Source organism: Schistocerca serialis, chromosome 4 (assembly GCF_023864345.2).
Source record: "Schistocerca serialis cubense isolate TAMUIC-IGC-003099 chromosome 4, iqSchSeri2.2, whole genome shotgun sequence".
Taxonomy (NCBI): domain Eukaryota; kingdom Metazoa; phylum Arthropoda; class Insecta; order Orthoptera; family Acrididae; genus Schistocerca; species Schistocerca serialis.
In genome coordinates this window covers 673,439,523-673,460,466 of record NC_064641.1, presented here as the reverse complement: position 1 = coordinate 673,460,466, position 20,944 = coordinate 673,439,523, and the positions used below count along the sequence as shown (strand labels likewise).

The following is a 20,944-nucleotide window of genomic DNA, read 5'->3' as shown; positions in this document are numbered from 1 at the left end:
ACAGATAAACCTTCCTCCCTTTTTTTATATTCCTACTAACTTCCATATTCAGGGATGCTGCAATGGCCTTATGATCACTGATTCCCTGTTCTGTACATACAGAGTCGAAAAGTTCGGGTCTGTTTGTTATCAGTAGGTCCAAGATGTTATCTCCACGAGTCGGTTCTCTGTTTAATTGCTCGAGGTAATTTTCGGATAGTGCACTCAGTATAATGTCACTCGATGCTCTGTCTCTACCACCCGTCCTAAACATCTGAGTGTCCCAGTCTATATCTGGTAAATTGAAATCTCCACCTAAGACTATAACATGCTGAGAAAATTTATGTGAAATGTATTCCAAATTTTCTCTCAGTTGTTCTGCCACTAATGCTGCTGAGTCGGGAGTTCGGTAAAAGGAGCCAATTATTAACCTAGCTCGGTTGTTGAGTGTAACCTCCAACCATAATAATTCACAGGAGCTATCCACTTCTATTTCACTACAGGATAAACTACTACTAACAGCGACGAACACTGTACCACCGGTTGCATGCAATCTATCCTTTCTAAACACCGTCTGCACCTTTGTAAAAATTTCGGCAGAATTTATCTCTGGCTTCAACCAGCTTTCTGTACCTATAACGATTTCGGCTTCGGTGCTTTCTATCAGCGCTTGAAGTTCCGGTACTTTACCAACGCAGCTTCGACAGTTTACAATTACAATACCGATTGCTGCTTGGTCCCCGAATGTCCCGACTTTGCCCTGCACCCGTTGAGGCTGTTGCCTTTTCTGTACTTGCCCAAGGCCATCTAACCTAAAAAACCGCCCAGTCCACGCCACACAACCCCTGCTACCCGTGTAGCCGCTTGTTGCGTGTAGTGGACTCCTGACCTATCCAGCGGAACCCAAAACTCCACCACCCTGTGGCGCAAGTCGAGGAATCTGCAGCCCACACGGTCGCAGAACCGTCTCAGCCTCTGATTCAGACCCTCCACTCGGCTCTGTACCAAAGGTCCGCAGTCAGTCCTGTCGACGATGCTGCAGATGGTGAGCTCTGCTTTCATCCCGCTAGCGAGACTGGCAGTCTTCACCAAATCAGATAGCCGCCGGAAGCCAGAGAGGATTTCCTCGGATCCATAGCAACACACATCATTGGTGCCAACATGAGCGACCACCTGCAGATGGGTGCACCCTGTACCCTTCATGGCATCCGGAAGGACCCTTTCCACATCTGGAATGACTCCCGCCGGTATGCACACGGAGTGCACATTGGTTTTCTTCCCCTCTCTTGCTGCCATATCCCTAAGGGGCCCCATTACGCGCCTGACGTTGGAGCTCCCAACTACCAGTAAGCCCACCCTCTGCGACCGCCCGGATCTTGCAGACTGAGGGGCAACCTCTGGAACAGGACAAGCAGCCATGTCAGGCCGAAGATCAGTATCAGCCTGAGACAGAGCCTGAAACCGGTTCGTCAGACAAACTGGAGAGGCCTTCCGTTCAGCCCTCCGAAATGTCTTTCTCCCCCTGCCACACCTTGAGACGACCTCCCACTCTACCACAGGTGAGGGATCAGCCTCAATGAGGGCAGTATCCCGGGCAACCACAGTCTTAGTCCGATCGGGGGATGCGTGGGACGAGCTGGCCGTCCCCGACAAACCCCCATCCGGAACCCCACAGTGACGCCCATTGGCAACAGCCTCAAGCTGTGTGACCGAAGCCAACACTGCCTGAAGCTGGGAGCGAAGGGATGCCAACTCAGCAAGCATCCGAACACAGCAGTTGCAGTCCCTATCCATGCTAAAAACTGTTGTGCAAAGAACGTCTGAACTAATCTACAGAGAGCGCAAACAAATCGACACAAAATTTAAACGGTTATTAAAACACAAGATTGCCTAGTAAATTCAGTAATGCTGCTACTTGCGCACTGCTGACACACTGCTCGGCGGCGGAAGGGGACTACGCGATTTTACACTATTCAGGTACTAAAACGCGATGCTACAACTCTCAAATCCTATAATACACCCGAAATTTATGAATTAAACAATGCAAGTACCAAAAACACGCAAAGAAATTAAGAATTAAACTATGTAACAAATGAGTGAGCTAGGAGTATACGACTTGCTGCTGCAGCTGCTTATCCAACGGCGGCAGGGAGCACACTGACTGTGACCAACCGACACTGGCCGTTCAAAACAAAAACAGAAGACAAACGACCACGCGAATTTACACTATTCAGGTACTAAAACGCGATGCTACAACTCTCAAATACTATAATACGCCCGAAATTATTAACTAAACAATGCAAGTACCAAAAACACGCAAAGAAATTAAGAATTAAACTATGTAACAAAGGAGTGAGCTAGGAGTATACGAGTTGCTGCTGCAGCTGCTTATCCAACGGCGGCACGGAGCACGGAGCACATCCCCGATCCGATAGTTCAGTTATGGAATGATGGTATCTTTCTTATGCTGGAGGAGAGGTACTGACGACACAAGTGAGTGAGAAACAGATTTATTTTTCATTTACTTTTGTCAGAGGAGTACCAAAGACATACAGTTAAATGTATACATGATCACATAACAATTATAGTTATATTTGTATGTACATAGATTGCAAAAAATAAATTAACGAGGTGAAGGACTTGACCAAATATCCATTCACATTATATTTCTCCAAAACTGAGCCACAAGTAGGGCACTGTCACTGGCAAACAATTGTTCTTGTTACGAGAGGGAAAATGGGGAGAGAGGTCAAATGGATGACTGTTTTATCTTGACCATACTCGCAATTTCGGTCCTCTGATGTGAAGCCCTGTTACGTAAGCGATGACTCAGCCCTGCTGAGTCTGATTATTACTCGGTTTACGGACAACCAAAACAATCCAGACTTCTTTGCAGCCAGCTGAAAGATGTTCACGAGGCTCTGTCCAGTCCAGTTTGTTAGATTTCCACAGTTGAAATCTTGCCTTATTTGGAGGTACTTCCAAAGACTTCGGTCTCTGGAAGTAGCTTATCCTTCTTTTCAGCCTAGGCTGAGACTGTTGATAGCTAAAGAGTGCATGAGCTTCAGTAGTCTCAACATTCAGTTGTTCTTGATCAGCAACGACATCTCGACGAATACTTGGGAGGTGCAATACCAGCAATACAGTACGTCTTTTCAACAGGGTTGGGTTTTAGGCATCGGGTGGTTAACCTGCAAAGCTTCGTCGAACGCAAGGTCTTCACTTTTATCATGGATTGACTGTACAACACAGGGGATGCATATTCTCCAGCACAGTAACACACAGTCAGTGTTTTGGTTCTAACAACATGTGGGTTGTGCACTCCAATTTATACGTCTTAAATTCCTCAGGATGTTATTTCTACCACAGTCTTTGTGACTGATATTGGAGCAGCGCGTTCTAAAAGTGATATTGCTCTCCGGTGTTACCCCTAGTAAGACTGGGGTGAAAGAATCTTCAATGAAGGTTGCGTTCCAAGAGACATGTATTTTCCATGAAACCTCCCATTTCCTGCGATGAAAAGCGAACTGTTGGGATTCTGATGGATTCGATTTTAGATGGTGAGCCACGTAGTATATGCCAAGTTCCTTCAGAACAATTTCAAAGGTGACTTCTACTTCTTCAGCAGGCTAGTGCAACGTTTTCTGCAATGATAAAACTTCTTGTGTTCGTGTGTAGTGATTGGTCATTACTGTAGATATTGAATAGTAGTGGCAATGCATTCTTCTGTAGTCAAAATTTCCTTTGTTGAAAGTCAACAAAAACCCTGCGACTATATAGCATGGTAGACATCAATCTTGTAAGTCTGAAGTTCTTCGTGTCCTCAAAGTATTCTAACAGTATACAGTCGGTCAATCGTTGATTTCAATGAAAGCTACTTCTGTGATCTGTCGGTTTTCAGATCCATCCCGAATGTGTTGAACACTTTTGCCTGATCTAAAGTGTACCTGCTGTGGAGTGAGTTGTTGGCCAAAAGCCTGAATGAATTTGTTGAGTACCATCTTTTTGAGGTGGCACAGGAGAGATATTGTGCTACAGTTCCTCCATTCTCTATTGCCCTTTCTGGGCTCACAAACAGCTATTACATGAGCATTCATTCATAATTTTGTGATCTTAGGTGACCTTAGATAGCTATTAAAAGCTGTAGCAACCATTAATTCCACATTTTTTATTTGTTCCACCCATATATCATCCACACCAGCACCTTTATTTAATTTGTCATGTTAAAAGTTTGCATGTATTCAGATCTTTCTACATTTTTATGTGCAGATATCTTCGACACGGGTTGCCTGTGCTTAGCCTCTCGTTTCATTTTGCTATTCATGAGAATTTGACGGCCAATATGACTGGCTGTTACATCTGAGTGGGCCTCATTCATAATTAAATATTTGCTCTGTTTCTTTAATAGTCTCCAGGCCTCTCTACTCTGTGTCATATCCAATACTTCCATCAATTTGGACCAAGTCTCTCTCTCCCCTCCCCCCCCCCCCCCCCCCTGTCACTTTCACGATTTTGTTAAGGAAGTTAGTTCATGTGTTGCTTCAATGGTTTTCTCACCCAGAGGACTCTGTTTGAGTAGATTGTAGTAAACTTCTAGATGCAAGATCACTTCTGAATTGAGGCCCTCTACATAATTTGTGATGCATCGCTGGGGAATAGTTACTGGAACTCTTCTTAACAGCCTTGCCATATTGGTCGTACACTTCTGGAACTGATTTGATGTTTTGGAACTGGTCCGTTATTTTGGACCTTGGCCAATTTGATTTCTTTTGTAAATAATTCCAATGTATTTCTCGATGTCACAAAAAATATTGATGCCATTGAAGTCACACGCTTCTGAGATAAAAAAAGATCGTAAGACTGAATTTGAACAGAGAGCACAAAAATTCGAAACTATGCTGTCAGCTACTACGCTCCTGAATCACTTGGTTTAATGCTGTTCGCACTAACTGATGAAGTAGAGTCAAAACTTTGTCATTTTCTCGGAAACGATTGACTGTTGGCACATAAGAAAAAATAAGTATCCCTTAAGTTTTACCCTTCTTTCACCAAGCGAAGTTTGGTCTGTGTCAGGGAGCAACCTACTGAGGGTTCCCCTTGTAAGAATATAGTAAGAAACTAGTATCTAAAAGGGACTAAATGAGAAATATCAAATGAAACCATCAAGTAACAACATAAATGGACACGGGATACTACTAAAGAAACTACAAAGTATGGAGCTGCTGAAGCGTTAGTAACGAGGGAAGAGAAATATTCTAGAAGGGGGATATCGGTTTTGAACGACTACATTAGCATATTAATAAAAGACAAATGGAGGTGTGTCTAAAAGCCTTGTCATTACCTGATACTATGAATTACAAATAAGTCTATGAAAGTAAATCTGCTTTAGGGAAGAAAGGAATGCGAAAAATTTAGCATGAAAGTCGGGATCGATATGTGAGTGAAATAGAACATGATACTCATCTAAGACAAAGCACAGCATAAAACTATAAAACACTTCAATAAACAAGAAAGAGATACTTTACAACTATATTTAATTCCGAGTGGTTAAAATAGTTTGACTATTTGTTGACTGATATGAAGAAAAACCAAAAACAAACATCAGTACCAGTGACTGTAGGTTTGATATCAATAGAAGAACTGCAGAATGTGATCCAAGAAACAATAAACAAAACGTTGTTGGGCGCTGGTGATATAAACATTGAGCTGATTAAATATGCAACTAACGAACTGAAGCATAGGCTTTTAAATTTTATTTGCTGGCTGAATGGACATGTGACAGACGCCTTATGTACAAGGAAGGTGACAGATTGTAATACGCAAATTACCGAGGAATAAGTCTGCTAAACTGGTGTTGAACACTGTACGCTAACATTATAAGCACGAGGTCAGTACCAATAGTGGAAGCACTTGTGATAGAGGCATAAAAAAGTTTTAAGAAGACTAAATCATTGTTCCAATTGTCTTTTGTCTTTGGCACAATTCACTGAAAGAGGAAGAGAATTTAGATTATGAATTTATAATGTTTTTACCGATTACGAAAAGTCATCTGGCAAGGTAAACCGGAAAACGCTACGGAAATCATTGAAGGAAATGGAAGTTCCAGGAGATCTGCTTCCAACAATTCAATCATTATACAAAAATAATAAAATAGGAATCCATACTGTAAGGAAACGGACAGAATCCGCCGACATTAATCGACGAATCAGAGAAGGAAGCCCACCGTCTCCCAACTTTTTCAATGATTATATTGACGATATTATTCATAAATGGTTGAATATGTTAAATCACACATTAAGAAGTGATATTTTAATTTCATGACTACACTGTTCGGTGATGATCAGTTTTCACTGAGGTGACAAACGTCATCGGATAGCGGTATGATTATATACAGACCATGGAACATATTTTGTGTTCAGACATAATGATCTTTCTAGACTCTGAGAAGCTCATCTGCAGAAACCAGCACGGTTTTAGGAAACAGCGGTCATGCGAGAACCAGCTGGCCCTCTTTGTGCGTGATATACAACAGGTTCTAGATACCGGCTCCCAGGTTGATGGCACAATTCTCGCCTTTCGAAAGGCGTTCGACTCAGTTCCGCACTCTCGCTTCCTACAAAAAGTGCGCGCTTACGGTCTATCACAATGACATATGCGGTTGGATAGAAAGTTTTCTAACAGACAGGGAGCAGTATGTCGTCCTGAAAAGGGTAACTTCAACAGAAACAAGAGTAACTTCAGGTGTGCCCCAGGGCAGCGTAATAGATCCTCTGCTTTTTACGATTTATATAAACGATCTGGTTGATGGCATTGACAGCGGCATTAGACTGTTTGCCGATGATGCTGTAGTCTACAGGAAAGTAGTATCACACGAAAGTTGTGACCAAATCAATGAGGATTTGCAAAAAAAAAAAAAAAAAAAAAAAAAAAAAGCGTGGTGTAATGACTGGCAGTTATCTCTCAATATTAGTAAGTGTAACCTACTGCGTATAACAAGGCGAAAATACCCATTAATGTATGAGTACAAAGTAAATGATCAGTCTTTGGAAGCGGTAACAGTCAAGTATTTGGGTGTGACCATTCGAAATGATCTCAAATGGAATGATCAGATTACTCAAGTAACGAGTAAGGCGAACTCCAGATTGCGGTTTATTGGTAGAATCCTGAGGCGATGCAGTCCTTCAACAAAGGAAAGAGCTTATAATACGTTAATTCGTCCAGTCTTTGAGTATTGTTCGACTGTATGGGACCCTTACCAGTTGGGTTTGATTCAAGAGATTGAGAAGGTCGAAAGAAGAGCGACAGGATTCGTGACTGGTACATTTTGCCATCGCGAAAGTGTTACAAATCTCATAGAAGGTTTGAAGTGGGACACACTTGCAGATAGACGACGCGCTAAACAGAAGGGGCTGCTCTCTAAATTCCGAAATCCAATCTTCTCCAAGGATATAGAGCATATATTATTACCACCAACTTTCAAATCGCGTAATGATTATCATTCGAAGATACGAGAAATAAGAGCTCGTACTGAGGAGTTCAGACAGTCGTTTTTCCCTCGCGCGATCCGCGAATGGAACAGAGGGGGGGAAATATGACTTTGGCGCGAATTGTGCCCTCCGCCACACACCGCTTGGTGGCTAGCGGAGTATATATGTAGATGTAGATGTACAGATGGTGGTAGTATTGCGAACACAAGGTATAAAATGACAGCGCAATGATGGAGTTATCATTTGTACTCGGGTGATTTATGTGAAAATGTTTCCGACGTGATTATGGTCTCACGAGGGGAAGTAACAACTCTGAAGGCGGAATTATATTTGGAGCTAGAAGCATTGGACATTCCATTTCGGTAATCGTTAGCAATTCGACATACCGAGATCCACAGTGTCAAGAGTGTGCCAAGAATATCGAATTTCAGGCGTTACCTGTCACCACGGACAACAAAGTGGCCGACGGCCTTCGCTTAACGGTCGAGAACAGCAGCATTTGGTTAGCGTTGTTCGTGGTAACAGACAAGCAACACTTCGTGAAGTAACAGCAGAAATCAATTTGGGACGTACGCCGATTGTATTCGTTAGAACAGTGCAGCGAAATTTGGCGTTGATGAGCTATGGCAGCAGACGATCAGCAGGGGTGCGTTTGCTAACACTATCACGTCGCCTGCAGCGCTTCTCCTGGGCTCGTGATCAAATCGGTTGGACCCTAGACGACTGGAAAATCGTGGTCTGGTCAGATGGGTCCAGATTTCAGTTGGTAACACCTGATGTAGGGTTCAAGCGTGGCGCAGAGCCCACGAAGCCATAGACGCAAGTTGTCAAAAAGGCGCTGTGGTGACTTCGTAATGGTGTGGGCTGTTTTTACATGGAATGTACTGGGTCCTATAGTCCAAATGAACCGCTCATTGACTGGAAATGTTTATGTTAGACTACTTAGAGACCATGGACTTCATGTTCCCAAACATGTCACCGCATCATAATTGTTCGTCATTGGTTTGAAGAACATTCTGGACAATTTTACCGAAATATTTGGCAACCCAGATCGACTAACATGGAACATAATCTAGAGGCCAGTTAGGCACATCATCCTATACTGAGAATACTTTCGCAATTACGGACAGCTAAAGAGGCAGCGTGGCTGAGTATTTCTTCCTGGGACGTCCAGCGACTTGTTGAGTACATGCAATATCATGCTGTTGCATAACTTGAGGAAAAAAGACGTCCAACACACCACATTTATCAGATCAGTGTATAATACGAGAATCTTAAGAGTAGTTCATATTGCACTACATAAGTTGACTCTAATCGTCACTATACAGGGTGGTCCATTGATCATGACCGGGCCAAACATCTCATTAAATAAGCGTCAAACGAAAAAACTACAAAAAACGGAACTTGTCTAGCTTGAAGTGGGAAACCAGATGGCGCAACGATTGGCCCGCTAGAAGGCGCTGCCATAGATCAAACGGATATCAACTGCGTTTCTTTTTAAATAGGAACCCCCATTTTTTATTACATATTCGTGTAGTACGTAAAGAAATATGAATGTTTTAGTTACCACTTTTTTCGCTTTGTGATAGATGGTGCTGTAACAGTCACAAACATATGGCTCACAATTTTAGACGAAGAGTTGGTAACAGGTACGTTATCTAAATGAAAATACAGAACGTAGGTAGGTTTGAACATTTTATTTGGTTGTTTCAATGTGATACATGTACCTTTGTGAACTTATCATTTCTGAGAACGCATGCTGTTACAGCGTGATTACCTGTAAATACCTCATTAATACAATAAATGCTCAAAATGATGTCCGTCAACCTCAATACACTTGGCAATACGTGTAACGACATTCCTCTCAACAGCGAGTAGTTCGCCTTCCGTAATGTTCGCACATGCATTGACAATGCGCTGACGCATGTTGTCAAGCGTTGACGGTGGATCACGATAGTAAATATCCTTCAACTTTCCCCACAGAAAGAAATCCGGGGACGTCGGATCCGGTGAACGTGCAGGCCATGGTATGGTGCTTCGACGACCAATCCACCTCTCATGAAATATGCTATTCAACAACGCTTCAACCGCACGCGTGCTATGTGCCGGATATTCATCATGTTGGAAGTACATTGCCATTCTGTCATGCAGTGAAACCTTGTAGTAGCATCGGTAGAGCATTACGTAGGAAATCAGCATACATTGCACCATTTAGATTGCCATCGATAAAATGGGGACCAATTATCCTATCTCCCATAATGTCGCACCATACATTAAGCAGCCAAGGTCGCTGATGTTCCACTTGTCGCAGCCAAAGTGGATTTTCGTTGCCCAATAGTGCATATTATGCCGGTTTACGTTACCACTGTTGGTGACTGACGCTTCGTCGCTAAATAGAACGCGTGCAAAAAATCTGTCATCGTCCTGTAATTTCTCTTGTGCCCAGTGGCATAACTGTGCACGACGTTCAAAGTTGTCACCATGCAATTCCTGGTGCATAGAAATATGATATGGGTGCAATCAATGTTGATGTAGCATTCTCAACACCGACGTTTTTGAGATTCCCGATTCTCGCGCAATTTGTCTGCTACTGATGTGCGGGTTAGCCGCGACATCACCTAAAACACCTACTTGGGCATCATCATTTGTTGCAGGTCAGTCGGCCGAAGTGGCCGAGCGGTTCTGGGCGCTTCAGTCTGGAACCGCGCGACCGCTACGGTCGCAGGTTCGAATCCTGCCTCGGGCATGGATGTATGTGATGTCCTTAGGTTAGTTAGGTTTAAGTAGTTCTAAGTTCTAGAGGACTGTTGACCATAGATGTTAAGTCCTGTAGTGCTCAGACCCATTTGATCCATTTTTGTTGCAGGTCGTGTTGACGTTTCACATGTGGCTGAACGCTTCCTGTTTCCTCAAATAACGTAACTACCCGGCGAACGATCCGGACACTTGGATGATGTCGTCCAGGATACCGAGCAGCATACATAGCACACGCCCGTTGGGCATTTTGATTACAATAGCCCTACCTCAACACGATATCGACCTTTTCCGCAATTGGCAAACGGTCCACTTTAACACGGGTAATGTATCACGAAGCAAATACCATCCGCAATGGCGGAATGTTACGTGATACCACGTACTTATACGTTTGTGACTCTTACAGCGCCATCTATCACAAAGCGAAAAAAGTGGTCCAACTAAAACATTCATATTTCTTTACGTACTACACAAATACGTAATAAAAAATGGGGATTCCTCTTTTTAAAAAAAACGCAGTTGATATCCGTTTGACCTATGGCAGCGCCATCTAGCGGGCCAACCATAGCGCCATCTGATTCTCCACTTCAAGCTAGACGAGTTTCGTTCTTTGTAGCTTTTTCGTTTAATGCTTATTTCGTGAGATTTTTGGCCCGGTCACTATTAATGGACCACCCTGTATACTGAATGAGAATATCAACAGGAAAACAAAAGTGATGGCGTTTCAGACATTGGAACCCGTAAGAGTCATAGTTGTCACAGATGGACAAATAGTTAAAAAATAAGAGAGTAAATATATCGGTGTGATTTTAGATTTCCCAATTGAGATGATGTACAGCTAAAATTGGTCATTTCTGTGGAACCACACAACGTACATTAAAACAGAATATATAGAAAGGGGCATTTACAGGGTAATACTGTTGTCTTTGCTTTGAATCATCAGAGACGATGTTCTTCCACTTTTTAGCGGGACATTTATTATTAAACAGTGGAAGAAGCGCCGATATCGGAGAAAACCTAAATGTTGAACCCATTGCAAATATAGTTTAAAAACATCGACTGAATTGGGAAGGCCACGCCCAACTTATGTCTAATGATAGAATAACTAAAGTTGCAATACGGTACATACCAAAAGGAAAGAGAAACGTGCGAGGTCACTTGAAAGGATGGCCTGAATGATTCCGATGCGGAACGGGCCAAAAAGACTTCGATTGAAGTCGATGGTGATGATGGGGATCATTAAGCTGAATATGGCATACCTGAAGAATCTTGAGCACTTTGTTCCTCTCTAAGTTGAAGTCGTTGCCAGGAGAGGCGAGAGGCGAATAATTCTTTGTCCAGAGTGCTTACATTTAACTATCAAGGTGAGGGTTTTCTGTCCATCTCTTACATCAAATCTGGAATACTGAGAGATGTTCATTAAAGTTGATTTTTCAACTTGCACACAATACTAACGATGAAATAATATTAATGTCTTGTCCTGACACAGGAGAGAGGAAAGTCAGATTAAAATGGTTCAAATGTCTCTGAGCACTATGGAACCTAACTTCTGAGGTCATCAGTCTCCTAGAACTTAGAACTACTTAAACTTAACTAACTTAAGGACATCACACACATCCATGCCCGAGGCAGGATACGAACCTGCGACCGTAGCGATCGCGCGGTTCCAGGCTGTAGTGCCTAGAACCGCTCGGCCACCGCGGCCTGCAGAAAGTCAGGGGGAGGGGGTTAAGTTAGTCTGCAATTTAGGAGCGGTGAGGAACAAATGCGGAAAGATAGATGTGTTAAACAGAAGTACTGAACGCTAGCAGCACGTTAAGTACAAACTTGAGAACAGCACTCCAAGTGAGAAAAATATATATTTCGGGGCCTACTGAGGGTAGCCACGAGCGATATGGGGACCTTCGCCCCTGGGATCTGACTGAGAACTCCCTCTGAATGCAAAAATTCGGGTTTTTAAAGAATCGTTACGAACCACTACTTCTCCCTTCCTATGGTCGATCCACCAATCCCCCAGAACTTAACAAGCTTCTGCCAATCTAGCGACTCGCCCTGCACCTCCAGGAAGCCTCTGCTCAAACATATTTAGATTCCTCCCCTACTCCTAATGGTTAGGTAGAGATGCTTCTGGATTTTACATTAACAAATTCCAAGTTTGCTATTGACAGCTGAACGTCACTGCCACTCCTTTTACGGCCAGCAACAACAGCGTTTTACGTCACTTAGCCCCGCTCTCCCTCCTGCTGCGGTTGGGGACTGCTGTAGTAGCTCTTTAACCTGTGCAAACTCTCTGACGTCGCCGTTGTCGATAGCAAGTATCAAGCTTGCTGCCTCTACTAAGACGTCTTAAAACAGCGTCTAGTCGGTGGGTGGAGTTACCAGTTAATTCTCTGAAGTTATACTTTCCCGTGAGACAGCTGCCCAGAATGTCTGCAATTATACAGTTCTAGTGTCATTATTTATCTACGGTAACCTAAACATTTCCACATTTGTCTGCTCACTGCATTGTGTCTCTGATTTGCATCTTGGAGTACCCTTGACGATTCCTAACATCCTTAAGCGTAACAACGTACAAGTCATTATGTCGTCAATACATGATGATAATAAATTATAATAAATATTTCAGTTCAACAAACACCGTCATTTATACACATTCCTAAGAAAACGGATTTACTAGATACTAATAGAAAAACATGGCTGCGAAAAGAAGAGAAGTGAACCTACAGAAGAGGTTAACTGGTCATTGGAAGGGAGGGATTATAGAAGCCATGTTTGTGCCGCTTTCTAATTCTGAAGGTGGCAGGGGTAAAATACAGGGAGCGAAAGGCTATTTACAATTTGTACAGAAACCAGATGGCAGTTATAAGAGTCGAGGGGCATGAAAGGGAAGCAGTGGTTGGGAAGGGAGTGAGACATGGTTGTAGCCTCTCCCCGATGTTATTCAATCTGTATATTGAGCAAGCAGTAAAGGAAACAAAAGAAAAAATTGGAGCAGGAATTAAAATCCATGGAGAAGAAATAAAAACTTTGAGGTTCGCCGATGACATTGTAATTCTGTCAGAGACAGCAAAGGACTTGGAAGAGCAGTTGAACGGAATGGACAGTGTCTTGAAAGGAGGATATAAGATCAACATCAACAAAAGCAAAACAAGGATAATGGAATGTAGTCCAATTACATCGGGTGATGCTGAGGGAGTTAGATTAGGAAGTGAGACACTTAAAGTAGTAAAGGAGTTTTGCTATTTGCGGAGCTATATAACTGATGATGGGCGACGTAGAGGATATAAAATGTAGACTGGCAATGGCAAGGAAAGCGTTTCTGAAGAAGAGAAATTTGTTAACATCGAGTATAGATTTAAGTGTCAGGAAGTCGTTTCTGAAAGTATTTGTATGGAGTGTAGCTATGTATGGAAGTGAAACGTGGACGATAAATAGTTTAGACAAGAAGAGAATAAAAGATTTCGAAATGTGGTGCTACAGAAGAATGCTGAAGATTAGATGGGTAGATCACATAACTAATGAGAAGGTACTGAATAGAATTGGAGAGAAGAGAAATTTGTAGCACAACTTGAGTAGGAGAAGGGATCGGTTGGTGGGGCACATTTTGAGGCATCAAGGTATCACCAATTTAGTATTGGAGGGCAGTACGGAGGGTAAAGATCGTAAAGGGAGACCAAGAGATGAATACACTAAACAGATTCAGAAGGCTGTAGGTTGCAGAAGGTACTGGGAGATGAAGAAGCTTGCACAGAGTAGAGTAGCATGGAGAGCTGCATCAAACCAGTCTCTGGACTGAAGACCACAAAAAAAAAAAAAAATTAATACACACTGACGGAAATAGGAAGCGTTAGCAGAGAGCCCCATTGCCATATGTATATCCAAGTTTGTGGACATTTGCAGCTGGCCTGGAGTGGCCGAGCGGTTCTAGGCGCTTCAGTCTGGAGACGCCCGACCGCTACGGTCGCAGGTTTGAATCCTGCCTCGGGCATGATTGTGGTGATGTCCTTAGATTAGTTAGGTTTAAGTAGTTCTAAGTTCTAGAGGAATGATGATCTCAGATGTTAAGTTCCATAGTGCTCAGAGCCATTTGAACCATTTTTTGAGATGTTCATCAAATAACGGGTATTAAACGATTAAGGTTTCATTTTATTCGGAAGTCATGTCTGTCTTCACAAACGCTCTCATTAGGTCGTCTTAAAAAAATTCTTGCAATGCTTGATACATGGTAAGGCAACGGCCTTGCCGCAGTGGTTACACCGGTTCCCGTGAGATCACCGAAGTTAAGCGCTGTCGGGCGTGGTCGACACTTGGATGGGTCACCATCCAGGCCACCATGCGCTGTTGCCATTTTTCGGGATGCACTCGGCCTCGAGATGCCAATTGGGGAACTACCCGACCGAATAGTAGCAGCTTCGGTCAAGAATACCACCTTACGACCGGGAGAGTGGTGTACTGACCCCACGCCCCTCCTACCCACATCCTCCACCGAGGATGACACGGCGGTCGGATGGTCCCGGTAGGCCACTCGTGGCCTGAAGACGGAGTGCTTGATACATGGTGTGTCAGTTCATGACGGACGCTGTCTGGAGGTTGCTATACGTCCTCCTAATCACATCCCACACATGCTCTACGACTGACAGATCATGAAACAGCGCTGGCCACTCACCGATCTATAGATTCCTCACCGTGTTTATGGTGCGTGAGGCCCTTTGTTAATCTGCTGGAATATGCCTACTAGTACCATGCACATGAATGGTACGACAAAAGTGTTTAACAGTCTTACCATATTCTGCGAGCGTTCAGCCTGCCTCCAACAATTATGAAATCATTCATATTGTCGTATCCAACAGCTCCTCTCACTACAATTCCATTAGCTGTAGAGGTATGCATCGCGGGCGTTACTGCTTCCTACAGTCTTTGACCAGGACGAAGCAACGTTGATTTAACCACCACAGACAGAAGGGATATCAACCGTTGAACACTGCAGAGTGCCTCTCCGTGTGGCAGTTGTCTCCGGTTCTTCCACACGCATGTTAGTGGTAAACAACAAACAGCAACTCCACAGCTCAACCGAGCTTTCATTGACCTCTTCCGATAGTCAGTGTTCTCCCTGCCACACTGCTGCCTAATTCCAACTCGTCACCACACGCTCTGCAACCATTGTTCTACAGCTACCTGTGCGCTCTGTCGGTACTGTTTTCTAATCGACTCCCTCATCCCAAAGACCCGACCTTTGCCAGAGACAGAAAGACGGTGATAACAGCTTGTACACATCCTTTACACATCATATGGTACTGAAACAGAGGATGACAGACTAAAGGTCGAAATATTAAATGTATTTTTCCAAAGCTGTTTCACAGAGGAAGACTGCACTGTAATTCCTTCTCTAGATTGTCGCTCAGATGACAAAATTGTAAATATCGAAATACATGACAGAGGGATAGAAAAACAATTAAAATCGCTCAAAAGAGGAAAGGCCGCTGAACCTGATGGGATACCAGTTCGATTTTACACAGAGTACGGGAAGGAACTTGCCTCCCTTCGGCAGCGGTGTACCGTAGGTCTCTAGAAGAGCGTAGCATTCCAAAGGATTGGAAAAGGGCACAGGTCATCCCCGTTTTCAAGAAGGGACGTCGAACAAATGTGCAGAACTATAGACCTATATCTCCAACGTCGATCAGTTGTAGAATTTTGGAACACGTGATATGTTCGAGTATATTGACTTTTCTGGAGACTAGAATTCTACTCTGTAGGAATCAGCATGGCTTTCGAAAAAGACGATCGTGTGAAACACAGCTCGCGCTATTCGTCCACGAGACACAGAGGGCCATAGACACGGGTTCCCAGGTAGATGCCGTGTTTCTTGACTTCCGCGAGGCGTTCGAAACAGTTCCCCACAGTCGTTTAATGAACAAAGTAAGAGCATATGGACTATCAGACCAATTGTGGGATTGGATTAAAGAGTTCCTAGATAACAGAACGCAGCATGTCATTCTCAATGGAGAGAAGTGTAGTGGCGTAGCAAGACAGCCACGCCACTCGGAGGTAGCCGAAAGGCACGCGCTTAAACTCACGCAGGCTGGCGTGAGGTCTGAAACAGGATACGTAATGAATGCTATAAAGAAAAGTACGTAGCTGCTGGAATACTTAACTTTAATCCATCATTTGTATACATCGTTCTTGACGGTATGGTATCAAGAATATAAACTGTAATGGTGCCTTGCTAGGTCGTAGCCATTAACTTAGCTGAAGGCTATTCTAACTATCTTCTCTGCAAATAAGCGAGGCTTCGTCAGTGTTGCATCGCTAGCTAAGTCGTCCGTACAACTGGGGCGAGTGCTAGTAAGTCTCTCTAGACCTGCCGTGTGGCGGCGCTCGTTCTGCAATCACTGATAGTGGCGACACGCGGGTCCGTCGTATACTAATGGACCGCGGCCGATTTAAAAGCTACCACCTAGCAAGTGTGGTGTCTGGCGGTGACACCACAAGAAGTCTTCCGAAGTAAGAGTGATTTCAGGTGTGCCGCAGGGAAGTGTCGTAGCACCGTTGCTAATCACAATATACATAAATGACCTTGTAGATAACATCGGAAGTTCACTGAGGCATATTGCGGATTGTGCTGTGGTATATCGAGAGGTTGTAACAATGGAAAATTGTACTGAAATGCAGCAGGATCTGAAACGAATTGACTCATGGTGCAGGAAATGCCAATTGAATCTCAATGTAGACAAGTATAATGTGCTGCGAATACATAGAAAGAAAGACCCTTTATCATTTAGCTACAATAGAGCAGGTCAGCAACTGGAAGCAGTTAATTCCATAAATAATATAGGAGTAGGCAATAGGAGTGATTTAAAATGGAATGATCATATATAGTTGATCGTCGGTAAAGCAGATGCCAGACTGAGATTCATTGGAAGAATCCTAAGGAAATGCAATCCGAAAACAAAGGAAGTAGGTTACAGTACACTTGTTCGCCCACTGCTTCAATACTGCTCGCCAGTGTGGGATGCGTACCAGATAGGGTTGATAGAGGAGAAAGAGAAGATCCAACGGAGAGCAGCGCGCTTCGTTACAGGATCATTTAGTGATCGCGAAAGCGTTACGGAGATGATAGATAAACTCCAGTGGAAGACTCTGCAGGAGAGACGTTCAGTAACTCGGTACGGGCTTTTGTTGAAGTTTCGAGAACATACCTTCACCGAGGAGTCAAGCAGTGTATTGCTCCCTCCTACGTATATCTCGCGAAGAGACCATGAGGATAAAATCAGAGAGATTAGAACCCACACATAGGCATACCGACAATCTTTCTTTCCACGAACAATACGACACTGGAGTAGAAGGGAGAACCGATAGAGGTACTCAAAGTACCCTCCACCACACACCGTCAGGTGGCTTGCGGAGTATGGATGTAGATGTAGATATAATGTTTTTATGTGGTCTGAGTTGTAATGATGTGCCCTGAATAGTTCCAGTAACGTTAGACAATCACAATTTCTAGTGCATTCACACCGCTCTTAATCTGTAGGAATGTCTTTTTTACAAATCTTTAACACAATGCAGCACGTCAGCAACCCTATATGTATAGAAAATAAACAATTTTTTCAGCCTTCAGTTGCAAGGTAATTTTTACTCGTTTACCTAGGTTTCGATTCGAGTAATGGAATCTTCTTCAGAATATATAAATTAAACCACATACGGACATATATTACTCAATGAAATGCATCATCAGTCTAATGATTGAATAATAAAGAAATCGTGATACTTACAAAAAATTAAATTATTTTGAGAGCCAAACACTGGCCATGTCACAGATTAAAAATTAAAACAATAAAGAAGCATAATCATAAGATTATGTCTGTCAAAATTAAAACCATTAAGGCGAACGTAGACGAAGCTATGCCGGCCAGAAATAAGGACCACATGTGAGCGGCACGGAAACTAGGCGTCGCGAGCAGTTCCGCGGCGAGGCTCGGCCGCGGCCAGGCGCATGCGCGAGCGCAAGCGCAGGCGCAGGCGCGAGAGACAAACTGTCTCAAAATTATTTAGAGTACATATACATATAAACAAAATGTGACTGAAAGCCGTCTTACAAATGGACAAACCTATCTATTGGTATGGCAACATTAAACAATTTACCTGAGAACAAACTACAAAGCCAAGGTATAAAAAATTTTTTATATTTAAATATTATAGTAAGAGAGCGGAAGCACCGCTACAGTAACTAAAAAATTAGTGTCGAAACCATGCGTATTAAGCATAAAATGTCTTTAACATAAAAACGCCTTAGCAACTATGTGTCATTACCAAGCATATTACGAAATACAAAGACACACATGTACAATCGCACTATAATAAAGGGACAAAGCAGACAGGGAAACAGCATTGGCGATTCGAAGCGGACTATGGGTCAACTCCACTGGAGTAAAGGTTGAAATCCTTCGAAATAACTTTTATTTTTTAGTTGCTACTGATCATTAAGTAAGTTGTCTCTATCAATAATAAGATGTTTAAAAATTTGCAATTCTTCGAGGGTGTCTAGCCTACATCCCTTGACTTCATTATGCAAAAGCTCTGCGTCTTTTAGAGGCTTGGGAGCATGCGCCTTTTGGACCAGATGTTCAGCAAATGTAGATCCTCGTGTTCCATCACCGCTTTTTGTCGGCAGATGCTCTTTAAACCTAACAGACAGGGCCCTTCCTGTCTGGCCAATGTAATAAGAAGGACATTCAGCACACGTGATCATATACACACCTGACAGCGATGATTTATCAGTACCTTTATCCAGAGAATGTACTAAATTCTTTTTGAGGTTGTTGGTGGTAGAGTATGAAACTTTACATCCTAGGTTTTTTAATAAACGACCTACCTTATAGGACATGTTACCTATAAAGGGAACTGATATGTATTTCGTTGCCTGGTGTTGATTGTGAGTACTCGCGCATGCGCCTGGCCGCGGCCGAGCCTCGCCGCGGAACTGCTCGCGACGCCTAGTTTCCGTGCCGCTCACATGTGGTCCTTATTTCTGGCCGGCGTAGCTTCGTCTACGTTCGCCTTAATGGTTTTAATTTTGACAGACATAATCTTATGATTATGCTTCTTTATTGTTTTAATTTTTAATCTGTGACATGGCCAGTGTTTGGCTCTCAAAATAATTTAATTTTTTGTAAGTATCACGATTTCTTTATTATTCAATCATTAGACTGATGATGCATTTCAGTGAGTAATATATGTCCGTATGTGGTTTAATTTATAGGTTCTGAAGAAGATTCCATTACTCGAATCGAAACCTAGGTGAACGAGTAAAAATTACCTTGCAACTGAAGGCTGAATAAATTGTTTATTTTCAATGTCTTTTTTGTATACAGAAAATACAGACTCATGGGGATGAAATTTCGATCCAGGTATGACACAGGGCTAGAAATACCAGAGTATGAGTTTGGTAGTGTTCGATCAAGGTGTCCACGCTGCAACTCTCACCATTTCCAGCAGCGCGTATTGATCTACACTCCTGGAAATTGAAATAAGAACACCGTGAATTCATTGTCCCAGGAAGGGGAAACTTTATTGACACATTCCTGGGGTCAGATGCATCACATGATCACACTGACAGAACCACAGGGCACATAGACACAGGCAACAGAGCATGCACAATGTCGGCACTAGTGCAGTGTATATCCACCTTTCGCAGCAATGCAGGCTGCTATTCTCCCATGGAGACGATCGTAGAGATGCTGGATGTAGTCCTGTGGAACGGCTTGCCAAGCCATTTCCACCTGGCGCCTCAGTTGGACCGGCGTTCGTGCTGGACGTGCAGACCGCGTGAGACGACGCTTCATCCAGTCCCAAACATGCTCAATGGGGGACAGATCCGGAGATCTTGCTGGCCAGGGTAGTTGACATACACCTTCTAGAGCACGTTGGGTGGCACGGGATACATGCGGACGTGCATTGTCCTGTTGGAACAGCAAGTTCCCTTGCCGGTCTAGGAATGGTAGAACGATGGGTTCGATGACGGTTTGGATGTACCGTGCACTATTCAGTGTCCCCTCGACGATCACCAGTGGTGTACGGCCAGTGTAGGAGATCGCTCCCCACACCATGATGCCGGGTGTTGGCCCTGTGTGCCTCGGTCGTATGCAGTCCTGATTGTGGCGCTCACCCGCAAGGCAGAAGCGACTCTCATTGCTGAAGACGACACGTCTCCATTCGTCCCTCCATTCACGCCTGTCGCGACACCACTGGAGGCGGGCTGCACGATGTTGGGGCGTAAGCGGAAGACGGCCTAACGGTGTGCGGGACCGTAGCCCAGCTTCATGGAGACGGTTGCGAATGGTCCTCGCCGATACCCCAGGAGCAACAGTGTCCCTAATTTGCTGGGAAGTGGCGGTGCGGTCCCCTACGGCACTGCGTAGGATCCTACGGTCTTGGCGTGCATCCGTGCGTCGCTGCGGTCCGGTCCCTGGTCGACGGGCACGTGCACCTTCCGCCGACCACTGGCGACAACATCGATGTACTGTGGAGACCTCACGCCCCACGTGTTGAGCAATTCGGCGGTACGTCCACCCGGCCTCCCGCATGCCCACTATACGCCCTCGCTCAAAGTCCGTCAACTGCACATACGGTTCACGTCCACGCTGTCGCGGCATGCTACCAGTGTTAAAGACTGCGATGGAGCTCCGTATGCCACGGCAAACTGGCTGACATTGACGGCGGCGGTGCAC

General features: G+C 43.9%; 1 protein-coding gene and 1 pseudogene across 2 annotated transcripts in view; both read left to right on the top strand.

Annotated features, from left to right (window-relative positions):
* Positions 1-20,944, top strand: part of LOC126473150 (uncharacterized) — a 151,058-nt gene that overhangs the window by 38,056 nt on the left and 92,058 nt on the right. The gene's annotated exons all lie outside the window — the stretch shown is intronic.
* LOC126475667 (5S ribosomal RNA) lies at positions 14,450-14,567 on the top strand (annotated as a pseudogene).